Source organism: Dermacentor silvarum, chromosome 7 (assembly GCF_013339745.2).
Source record: "Dermacentor silvarum isolate Dsil-2018 chromosome 7, BIME_Dsil_1.4, whole genome shotgun sequence".
NCBI lineage: Eukaryota > Metazoa > Arthropoda > Arachnida > Ixodida > Ixodidae > Dermacentor > Dermacentor silvarum.
In genome coordinates, this window is record NC_051160.1 from 76,712,766 (window position 1) to 76,725,476 (window position 12,711).

Here is a 12,711-nt window from a genome sequence, read left to right on the forward strand (position 1 = left end):
GAACCGCGAGCCGTGAAAGGTAGAAAGTAAGCTGGCACAAGCTGCAGTGGTTTTAACGCACTGCGCTGGAGTAGGGGGGGGGGGGGGGTGCTGGTTATGCTGATAACAAGTAAGTGCTTATCTTTTGAGTTACAGTGCATTTGTGTAAAAAAAGGCAGTTCTATCATGTGGCGACACACACGCATGCATGCATAAAGTATGTGCGAAGCGGCGGTATGTTTCGCTGACGGGAATTACAGCTTTCGCATACCAGGTTATGGGAAACCGACGTCATGGCGTTTTTATCACTGTGCGCTCCCTCCATCCTCTTTTTTTTTCTACTGTGGGGCAATTGAAATCAATGACATATTCACTCGTGAAAGTGCCTTTGCAGTTGCTTCGCATTTGAAACGTTTGGCTCAGGCACGCATGCAGCTGGTATTTGCATCGCAATGCAATGAGTGTAGACAACGCGATCATGGTGCGTTATTCGTAATAGTAAAAATAAAAAGAAGTTTTACGGGCGTAAAACTTAAACGGGACAAAGAGATCAGAGCACGCAGTCAACGAAAACGCGCTTGATTTTTATTGATACCAGCGTCTGTAAAAAATATTCTTGTGCGCTTTACGTACGTTCTACTCTAGCCTTTTATCTATAGCATATTAAACAAAAACGTCCACCACCACGGCATATATGAAGCTAGGAAAGCAATGCCTAAGTGGCATTCGCACTGATTAGAATCGAAGTGAGCTACAGCGCGTATATTATCCATAAAGTTTGCGCACAACCCCATCTACACAGCATTCAGCACCTTAAGCAGACGAAACAGCATCAAAATTGAAGTGTGTGTATATATTGGACATTTAAGTTGTATATTAGTTCTTATGTATCGGCATTATCAGGTGAGCTTCTTCTTTCTGGGGTTTTACGTGCCAAAACCAGTTCTGATTATGAGGCACGCCGTAGTGGAGGGCTCCGGATTAATTTTGACTACCCGGGGTTCCTTAATGTGCATTACAATGCAAGCACACGGGCGTTTTTGCATTTCGCCTCCATCGAAATGCGGCGGCCGCGGCCGGGATTCCATCCAGCGATTATCAGGTGAGCATGCGCAATAAATACGCTTTCGTATTGCATTTTGAAACTTCGAATGCTAAGTTGGAGCATTTATATGCTGATAATAATGCCTGTAGATGCAAGCCAATATGCCAGCATCCTATTACCACAGCATAGTAATAAGGAAAAAAAAAAAATGCGCGCACATGCGGAAAATGTGACATCAACTCAAATAAAACTGAGCCGTTGCTTGAATAAAAAAAATTGAATATGCCAATTGTGTCAGAGAAGGAACACAGTGAAAACAGCGAGATTATGTATCGCGAGAACAGGAATAATGAGAAGCGACGAAAAAAATGCCATATGGGACGTTTATCAGAGCTTGCAGTTGAGCTAGTTGGCACGTGGTATTTAGTTATTTTTTGCACTGTTTCCGTTATAAATGTGAGTCACGCCATCAAGATAGAAAATTACATGCGACAGATCTTCAGCCGTGTGCGGAAAAACATGAGAAACATGGCCATGCTTGAGTTGGACCGTTAAATCGCAATAGAACGCTGCAAGTCGATTAGAAAGCCATTGACCCGTTCTGTGCTACGAATATATATTACTCTGCGCTTTAATGCAAGAAAATAATTAGGTAGCTTCTCGGCATAAACATTTCGTGTCGATAATAAAGGTTAGATTGTGAAAAAAGCTTTAAAATTTGAAAAGAAATTATGAGGATTTACGTGCCAGTACCACGATCTGATTATGAGGTACGCCGTAGTGGGGGACTCCGGAAATTTGGACCACCTGGAGTTCTTTACCGTGCACCCAATGCACGGTACACGTGCCTTTTTGCATTTCACCCCCTTCGAAATGCGGCAGCCACGGCCGCGGGGTTTTATTCCGTGACCTTTTGCTTAGCAGCGCAACGCGAAAGCCACTAAGCAAGCATGGCGGGTAGCAACAGATCTAGATGTGCGAGAATATTTAGAATGTCATTTTATTTCATACAGTAGGGAAGGACGTCCGTATTTCGCATAAACTCCATGCCACGGCACTCTACTGCAAAACATTGATCATAAGAAAACGGGGCCGAAATACAATGGGACCATCTGCGAAGTCTCCCCAGAAGCTTCCGGAGATGGACGGCGCCCGCCGCCAAGCACGTGCGGCCATGCTTCACGCCAAGTACGCCGACCACCCGGCCGTCGCCTACGTGGATGCCACCCGATACGCTTCGCCCGGGGACGCCTTCGCAGTCGTCTCCGTCTTGCCCTCCTCGGCGCCCTCGGGGCCGACAATCACGGCCGCCATCGTTAGAACGCCCTACGTCGTCGAGGCAGAGGAGGCGACCATCGCTTTAGCCGCCACCTCGGCCGACGCCAGCGTAATACTCTCCGACTCCAAGCACGCCATCTCCAATTTCGCCTGAGGTGTCGTCTCGCCTACCACCCTACGGCTCCTTCGCCCACTCCTACTTGACGACTAACCACGTCACCTTGGTCTGGGTCCCCACCCACTCGGGTCACCCTGGCAACGAGTCGGCTCACCAGCACGCTCGAGGATTCGTCGACCGAGCGTTGGGCCCCTCCGCGTCGGACGCCCCGGTGCCGGAGCCCTGGTCACTTACCACGACATTACCCAGCACTATCGCCTCGAACTGTACGCCTACCCACCCCCACATGCCAGTCTTTCCAAGTGGTCCGAGATCGCCGGGCGTCGCCTCCAGTCCAGCACCTTTCCGTGCCCCCTAGTGTATTCGCACATCCACCCAGGCGTCATCGATCCACGCTGCTGCCTTTGCGGCTGACGTTTCCTCGCTGAACCACATCCTCTGAGGCTGTCCAGAGGATCCCCCACCCGCCGACCTCGTCTCGCCACCCCCCACCACGGAACATTGGGAGGCCCTTCTCTCCAGCACCAACAGAGACATCCAGACACGAGTCCTGGCACGAGCTGAAGACGTCATCGTGAAGCACAGCCTGGCAGCCTACGTTGCTTAGCCTCCCTTACCCCTCACGCCTTCGAATAACAAAGTTGTCACTCACTCTCTCCAGAGATTGGACCCTACCATAATATTTAAGGTCGCAGTGGAAGGCGACGAGAGCTCTGTTGCAGTTTTTAAGGACTGCAGAATTGGACAAGCGGCTGTAGCCTGTGAGGCCTGTGCTGCTAGTGCTACTGTGGTGTGCGGTCATATAGTATGCGGTGACAGTGACCGACTGTGTTTGTGTATCTGTGCTCGCTTTCATTCTCTCTCTCTCTTTCTCCCTACTTTCCTATCACTTTATCTCCCCATCCGCTCTCTCCCAAGCTTAGGGTAGCAAACCGCATCTTTTCCTCTGGTTTAACCTCCCTGCCTTTCCCCTTTCTTCTGTATCTCTCTCTCTCTCTTCCGCCAAAATTTAGCGCCACTGTGCCAGCCTCCTCCACAGACATAGGTGGCGCTTACTGGTAGTTAGGCGCACTTGATGCGACGCACTGGCCGAGTCTCCAGACTATCAGCTGTGTCATGTGCATGATGCTATAAAGCATCATGCACGGGCATGAACTCTTGACTTTGAGCAGACTTGCCCACTTTGTGTTATGCCTAATTCCTCTGTCATCATCGTTGCCCGTCTCGTTTCTCTTGGATTTCTTCTTCCCCCAACGCCGAGTAGCCGGCAAGAGGAATGTACCTCAAGCCGACCTCTCTCGTTTTCATAGAATTAAACTTTTTGCTCCCTCTAATAGCCGCCCCACTGGAAAACAAATAGGGGAACGTTCCTTGGTTGTCATGAAATGCATCGTGTTTTTGTGTTCTTTCGTGTAGCTTACTGGTATTTTATGCGACTACATATAATAAATGTCTCTTACAAAATCAAGAATGTTCACCTTTACATGCAATGCCGCCGTCGCGGTGACAACTAGAATGGTGACACAGGGGCATCGGGTGGCTTCCACGGATTGCTTAGTGCGCGTGTAAGTGCGTCACGGAGGGGAAAAAAGTCAGAAGGGCTTTCCCAGACGTGTCAGGAGATGAAGTAACAGTCAACGTAACCAAAGATGGAGTTAATATTATGCTTGAAAGGTTTGCGGCCTTGATACGCAATGTTTCACGACTTCAAGTGTGCCAGAGCGATGGAAGAGTGCCAAGATTACACTAATCCATAAGAAGGGAGAAGTTAAAAATTGAAGAATAATAGGCCTATGCCTTGCTTTCATTATTCCATAAAATTTTCGCCAGGATACTTTATAATAATATCAGGGCAAGATAACTCAACCAAGGAAACGGCCTGGCTTTAGGGGCATATTCTACAATGGATGACATCCGTGTCATTGATCAGGTAATTGCGGAGTACAATTACCTCCCTATATAACTTTCATAGATTATAAAATGCATTTGATTCCTTAGAGATACCAGCACTCATGGAAACATTGCGTAATCAAGGACTGCAGGGGACATACGTGAACATCTTAGGAAATATACACAACGAGTTCACAGCCACTTTTATTCCCCACAAGTAAAGTGGGAAAACACGTATCAAAAATGGGGTCAGGCAAGGAGACACAATTTCTCAACTGCTACTCCCTGCACAAATATTCGAGCTATTAGACTGCGAAGAATTAGTAGTGGATATCAACAGCGAATATCTCAACAACCATCGATTTGCAGATGAAATTGTCCTGCTCAGCAACACTGGGAATGAATTGCAACAAATGTTGAGGACCTTAACCGAGACAGTGTACGAGTACGGTTAAAGATTATTATGAAGAAGACAAATGCCATGTTCAATAACCTGGCAAGGGAAAAAGAATTCATGACCGCCATTCAGCCTATGGAGTCTGTGCAGGAGTACGTTTATCTAGGTCAATTACTCGCAGGGAACTTTCATAATGAAAAGAAAATTTGCAGACGAATAAAAATAGGTTGGAGTGCATACGGCAGACATTACCAAACCCTGACTGGAAGCTTACCACAGTCGTTGAACAGAAAAACGAATAATCGTTCCATTCTACCGGAGCTAACATACAGGTCTGAAACTTGGAGGTTCATAATAAGCTAGAGAACAAGGACGACACAAAGAGCAATGAAACAAAAAATATTAGGCATAACATTATAAGACAGGAAAAGAACATCCAATATTTCAGTTGATATTAAGGAGAAAAAATGGAGCTTTGCAGGCCATGTAATACGTAGCGGAGATAACCGGTGGGCCATTAGAGTTACAGAATAGGTGTCAAGGGAAGGGAAGCCCAGCCGATGACGGCCGAAAATTGGGTGCGGTGATGAAATGAGGAAATTTGCAGGCGCAAGTCGAAATCAGCTAGCGCAGGACAGTGGTAATTAGAGATCGCTGGCAGAGGCCTTAGTCCTGCAGGGCAAATAAAAGTAGGCGTATGATGATGATGATTACTCAAAAACAGATCACAATTTCATCCTTGTCATTTGCCACGGAACTGAGATGTCTGCTGAATGAAATATACCTGTTCATACGGCCTTCAAAAGCGATAAAATACGGACGAAGGCTGCGAGGTAAAGTAACACAATCTCTTCAATGTCAGAAGAGATTGTGTTACGCACTTCTATGCACCGAATACGTAGAAGTGATTTGTACCTTTATTTGAAGTGAAGAAATTATAAGTTCAAGCAAATGAAAGCGCAGGAAAGAAATAACATGGCGCCAATTGAAGTCGAACACTCAACCTCGCCATTACGCATGCCTATGGAGCATCATTTTTCTTTTCTTGGGGCGGCTGTTGCCCCGTCCACATTTTTAAGCCTTTATGCATGTGTACAAGTTCTAACTCGGGGAGTGCAAGCCAATTGCCACTATTGCCCGCATGGGCTTGACTTTCCAATGAAAGAAATTTCTTTGCCCTACAGCCTACAGAAGCGCATTCGCAACAGCCAGGAGTAATGAGCAGCGGAAGTTTGGTACAATAACAAACGGATGATCGGCGCAGTCGCCTAACTCGTCAACTGTCCGGTACATGAGGCCCCTGTGGGGAGCTCGTCTCCCAATAACAGAGAACAAAGGTTGGCTTTGGGATAAACGTCAGCGCTGTATTTTGCTGGTTACTGCGTCTGCAGAAAGTCCACATTAACCACGCTCACCGTAGTACCTGTGTCTACAACAGCTTCTATGGGCTTGCGCTTGCCAGGAAATCTGACCGTGACACGTGGGCAGGAGCATGATTTGGACCCATAGATAATAACGGCAGTGGTGTTCATCCTTTCCTGTTCGTAAGAGGTTGCCGCGTTTTGTGAATTCGGCGGATTCCATCTGCTCCAAAGTTAGGCGGCAATTGCTTGAGATGATGCGAGTGGTGTAGTTTTCGGAGGGACTGGAGCGCGCGTTACTCGCATTTTCTTGTGTGACAGTAGGGGCACGTGCAAGCGCTGTGGCATCTTAAAGTTCAGGAAAGGGCTGACATAAGATTCGGTGGATGAGGGACACAAACATGCATTTGTACATCTCTGCTATTCATGGCACCAACAAATGTTGACGTCGCGAACACGTCTCACGCGCGTTCTGACATTTTAAGATACGCTTTCCTAGCTGAGCCTTACAACGTCAAAGGCAAGGTTTTCTATAGTTTTCATTTGCAGGCGGCGGTGCTCCGGTGGCATAGCATGCACTTGCTGCAGGCGACGCTTGGAGAAGCGAGGGGCAAATTTATCTAAAAGCGGATTTTAGCTCCAGAGTGAGTCGTCAGGTAACATTTCCAGGTACTGCAAAGCCTTCTCACTCATGCAGGCTATCAGGACAAGAGCTTTCATTGTTTAGTCCCAACTGTTGGGAGATGTAGCAATCTCAGATGGAATAAAGAAGGCGTTCCGTGAACACATGCCATCATATGTTCGCGGTGTCCACTGATGGCATGGGTCACGTGACGAGGCCGACGACACCTGTGTGCACTTAACACCTGGGTGAGGTACGGCAACTGGTGGAGGCCCGCGCTGGCAGAAGCGGGCGTCAGTGGCCAGGCCTTCAGCTGGTTGGGGGTTGCTCCCGCAGGGACCTAAACCTTGCGTACTGACAGGCAGTCTGAGCAAGGTGAGGACGCAGCCATGTGGGGCAAGTGCAATCCGTGCCAGCTGACCCGCTGAAGGGACGACTCACCGCGATCACCAATTGGAGCGAGATGATGAGGTTTGCTGGCTATCACGGATTATTTACGAGCTTTTCTTAGTAAGCTGCTCGCCATCTTGATACATTTTTAACTACATAACACCAACAGACAGTAACAACAAGGAAAGCATAGGGGCAATCACTTCTTTGTTTATTTGAAACGTAGAAATTATAAATAAATGAAAATGAATGTGGGCGAGAAGCCCACAGGTGGGTTCGTTTTTCCCACCTGCTGGCAGTTAAATTTTGCCGACTTTTATCTTCAATAATTTAAAATACTTATATTTAAATCAAATAAACCATAAGCCTCTCTATGCTTCCCTTGTTGACATTGTCTGTCGGCTTTATGTGGTGGTGAGTTACCGAAATATAGCCCCACGGTTTTTTTTTTCGTTTTGTTCATTGCATTCAATGCACGAGTGGCACATCCTCTCGTTTTGTGTCTCCTTTAGTAATCTCCCATCCACACTGATCTGCTGACGATGGTGGCAAGGGCGTCCCATACTGCTTGCTATCCCCCTTTCAGTATACGCTTAGGCATTTCTGGCCTACGTTTAACGCCTCATTTCCAGGTATGGCGTATGGGAAACAGCGAAAGCAGAACGGCTCGTAGAATGTTCTGCGCTGGTGCGCCTATTATTATCGCGGACAATCGGTCGTTTGTCACTGAACTCCGGATGGCAGCTTCAAACCACACACACAATGGGTTTAAACTGAGCATTCTCGCCCTGTATTTGGAATGGGGTTTTCTTGCTTCACATGGAATTTTTCGACCGACTCACCGTATCAATCTACGCAATAAATATTCTGAATATATATATTTCAGCGCAACTATTTACTCCAGTAAAAAAGGAATACGCTTTGTACTTCTTTAGAAGGTAAAAGAGTAAAAAATCCGGAAGTAAGGGACCTACTGGACTATACTGCCATTAAGGGTTGTAGAGGGTGCAGCGACGTGCTTTGAGTATATACTATAGGTTACCATAAGCGCTGTAGCGCGATATAAATGGGTTCTTTGAAGTAATTTCATTTAATTCACAGGAACTAAATTCTTCCAGAATAATTAAGAATAGTGTTGTACTTAATGTCTCAAGCGCAACAAATTAGGGTATCTATTGTGTTTTGTTTTTGTTTTGCCTCCTCTCCTTGAGTTAATGGACATCGCGCGTGCAACCACCATGGGATGGCGCCGCGGTGCTTGTGAACTGGAATCAGTAAGTTGAACAACGGAGAAGGGCCTTTTAATGATTTTTTTTATTGAAAAACGCCAAGTTACAAGTTCGCCGCAAGTTTTGCGCTATAGGTCACGTTGCTTTCGTTAAAATAAGACCGGTGGCTTTTCAACGTGTTTCACAAATGTACAGGTCAACATCGTTTGTAATTACCTGAGCCTTGAATGCACCAAAAGTTCTTACACTGACGGATAAATCGTTGTGGTCGAATGATATGCTTCGGAACATAAAGTCAAACAGCGGCAATGTCCGTTCAATTTCGGGTCCTTTGAAGAAGCTTCGTGGGAAATCCATTGAGACAATCATGACGTGCGTTTGAAAGTACAATTTTCATTCAATGCACAACAATGATAAAGCTTCTTTTTTTCCCAAACGCTTCAGTCATCTTGGTGCCTAGATAAGAATGCACACCCCACGCACTGTGGGAATTGTCACGTGAAGCATTTCGAAATAGGTTGCTATAAAATGAAACGGAAAACAAAGAAAAAAGATAAGAAAAGAAAGAGGCCATGCATTGTGCTAATCGACGTTATGCTAAACATTTTGCAGATCGCTGGTGATATCCGGCATCGATTGGGGTCTTGTAAAGCGTTACCAGACGAACTAATGTATCTAAATGAAATAGAGCTGTGTGTTTTACGCGAAAGTGTGCAACAATAGAGGCAAGACGATGACGGTGACTACAATCTCCTGAAAGAGACGGCATTACTTTCACTCCAGCCGTTATACGCGAGATTTAGACTTCACGATTGTCGGCTTCTGCTTAGGCACTGGACGGGAGTAAGTGCGAGGAGCACGGATTGTGACGTCATCTGCGACTTTATGGTATAAAGTCGTCCGTATCTATGTATATGTCAATGTGATCTTTGTTAAATGGACCATGGCATTTCTACTCCGGCGAAGAAACGCTAAAACGTGTTCGACCTGGACTATTAATGGGGGGTGAGGCAATGCCGCAAAACTCCAGCGTTGCTATACGGGGAAAGGAGCGAGGAATGTGAGCGAATGCTGAAGGCTGTGCAGTGGCACAATGTCTCTAAGCGCCAACTGTCGCGAGGGAAAAATGCATTAAACTGGCGCATAAAGCCCGTATCGAGCGTCTCAAAGAGCTAGTTGGATTTGCCACGAGAGGGGCGTGCGCGTGGTAAACACAGAGCGACACGTATTGTTGAAGAACATACGCATATGTTCAAAGGGTTCCAGACCGATTACCTTGTGTAGAGCTCCTCTTACGCAAGAAACGAGCATGTTCAAGTGCGGAAAAAAGTAATCGAAATATTGAAACTGTGGCTGAACTGTACTTCACTGCCACCTAGCAGCCTCGAGGGCAGATAGGAAAAAGAAAGGGCTCATAGCTACTTAATACCTCCCAATCTGCTTCTCAACCCATAGATTGGCGCGTCCTTCGCAGCTTCTGCTGTACAAACCTCGCTAGCGTGATTTCCCTGACACTACACCTATACTAACACCACCTAGATAGCGCAAGGCCTATGCACTCCGATCCATGACGTCATGCTACCTGGTCCGACTGCCATAGAATCTAATGGGGTGCTCCCGCGTAAGCAACGGTGATTTTGACGTCACCGCTTTCGTCATGCCAGCCTTGGCAACGGAAATTTCGGGCCAGGTAGCATGACGTCATAGATCGGAGTGCGTAGGCCTGTGCTATCTAGGTGGTGTTGCCTATAGTAGACTGTGTCAAGAGGGCGTGTCTGGCACGTTGGAAATCCAAAACAGCAATGCTATCGGCGTTATCGCGCTATCTATAGATTGCAACCGCAGAAGCCGAAAACGACGCTTACATGTGTGGTAATTAAACCGATTGAGAGGCTTAAACTGGCTACGAGTGGCGACCTGAGCGAATGCATCATCCGATTTCCCCCTTGAGGCTGCTAGAAGGTACTGGTTGCAGTTCGGCCGCACCTCCGACGCATCAGTTACCTTTGCCCGAACCTGCACATAACACCCCGAAATGGGCTGGTATTTTCAGCGGTGACAGTGCTTGTGTTGTAAATATTATGCTTGGTCATGAGCGTCTAAATGCCAAAGTCGGGCAATAAATAGAACTAGCAATCGTGGCCTAATGGTTAGAGGATCGAGCTGGTGCTCGTTAGCCGATGGCCATTCGTGCTCATTCCCGATCGTAGTGGGTACTGTGACGGTCTTTAAATGCCTGTGCACGGTATGCCCTGGTGTAGTAGAGTTAAGGGGTATCATGGGACCAAAATGTTTCGGCGCTTTCTGGCATGGTGTCTGTGCATTTCTTCGAAACGTGTGAAGCGAGGTAATACAGCATTACTTCAGCGAAAATTTATTTTATTGCGATAGCAATTATATGGACACTCAAAAGCAGATTTCCGCCGTCGGCGTCGCCGTCGCCGTGAGGTTCCGTATGACGTCATTTGGAGAAGAAATTGTCGCTGCGCGCCGAATGCTGTATGTGCGAGTGAAAGGGCGCGAGGGGCGCGTCTTTCACGGGGAGTGAACGCACGGCGGAGAACAAACGCGCGTTCTGCGCCGTGCTCGCTTAAGGGCTGCAGAAGTAGGCATCTCTGTTCTCCTTCACAATCACCATGTATGTAGAGCAAACGCGCCTTCTTCCGACGAGCGAGAGGCCGTGGGGGAGGGGGAGGGAAGGGAGGCGACGTTTAGCTGCGGCACGCAGTGCCTATTTATATCAGAGGCTCCGGCAACAGTCACCAACGCCGCACGCATTTTGAGCGAACGCGGGCAAAACGCCGATGGCGTCGACAACAGTTCTGCGTGTTGCCGATGCTGCTGCATGTCCAAGTTTATACAGCTGATAAAGCCAATATCATTACTCCGTATAGCTCTCTACAAGTTTGCTATCGCAATTGATGCTTCGCCTTTCAGGTGAAACTGCGACAACTTTTTAAGCACTGTAATGGGTTCTCTGTATTTACAAGCCAACTTTTCATATCAATAATCACTTTTGTTGCTTTACTTGTACTTAGAAGCACTTTGAAGAGGGAAATCTACAGGATGGGCGCCGTCTGTTTAAGTCAACAGCCCTACATTATCATGGACTTTATTTTCGAAGTGAAAAATATTGCTAATCGGTATTTGACTGTCTTAGTTTCATTTAAGGTTTTTGTACGCGATATGTATGCAGTGTTGTTTATTTTTTCAATGTAGTTATCAGTGTTCTAATGGTTATTTATAGAATGTTCTGTACTCGCCATCGATGTGTTTGGCTGATGCGACGTATTCGATGGTAGCTGATGTATTCTGGCTGGATATCTTGATTAATATTACCCGCGGTTGCCTTTTCTTGTTTGTATTCTTGTTTTCAATTTATATTGTGTGTGATAAGGTTGATGTACTCACTTGAGCCCCCCCCCCCCCATATAATGAATAAATTAAAAAAAACTCTCCCTATCCCGAATTGTGTGTGTCGAGCCTACCTTGCGATTTTTTTTATCTCGTCTTTCAACATACCCTTCAGGCGCCACACAGTACATATAATTTTTCATGTTTCATGATTAACTGTACTACACATTACTAAGTAAATGTATTTTGTGCATCGTTTGGTTTCTTATGTGTACTATGCAAGATTAACACAGACAAGTTACGTTACATTTTTCTCTACAGCACTAACTAAACCTTATTTTCACATCGCAGTTATTTTTACACCAGCTTAATCCTGTCAGCACATAGTTTTGTGGGCAAAAAAAGCTAAATTGCGCGTAGATATCGTCAAATAATTGCAACGAACGCGAAGAGCACGCGCAACGCAAGGGAAACTAACCGCCGTGCGCGAGTGGCTGGCTACGGTAAAGGAGGCGTGACGTGTAAACCAAAATACAACAGCTAAAAAGAAAAACTTCCACACACAGGGGGTCGCAAACCTTATATACCAAGCATCGAAGCGCAAAAAAAAATAGTGCGTATTTTAAACATACACACGGCATATTAAATGTGATTGAATTAGGCAACTTGGGGCATGTTCCCGGCGCCATACATTTACGTCTTCGACCTTCGACGAGTTAACGGCTATTGGTTATAAAGATTTGCAGATGCGATACCAATAAAAAATCCTCATCAAGGCAAAGCACTTGGAAGTGCGCCGCGAGTAACACTATTTATGAACGCAAGCGTAGCTCAGTCTGAGCTCGTGTGATTCAATATGGCGGCGCCAGCGGGGTTGTTTCCACCCTGAACGGCGGCGCTGCTGGCATCGAGGCACCCTAGGTGTGTGCCACGCCGCCTGCCATCTAGCAGGCGCCCTTTGAACTATAGCACAGCTGCGCCTCTAGCGGGAGCTATGAGAACTAGCGTACACGGCGCCGGGGACCGAGCCCCGGCTAGAGGAGCTTCG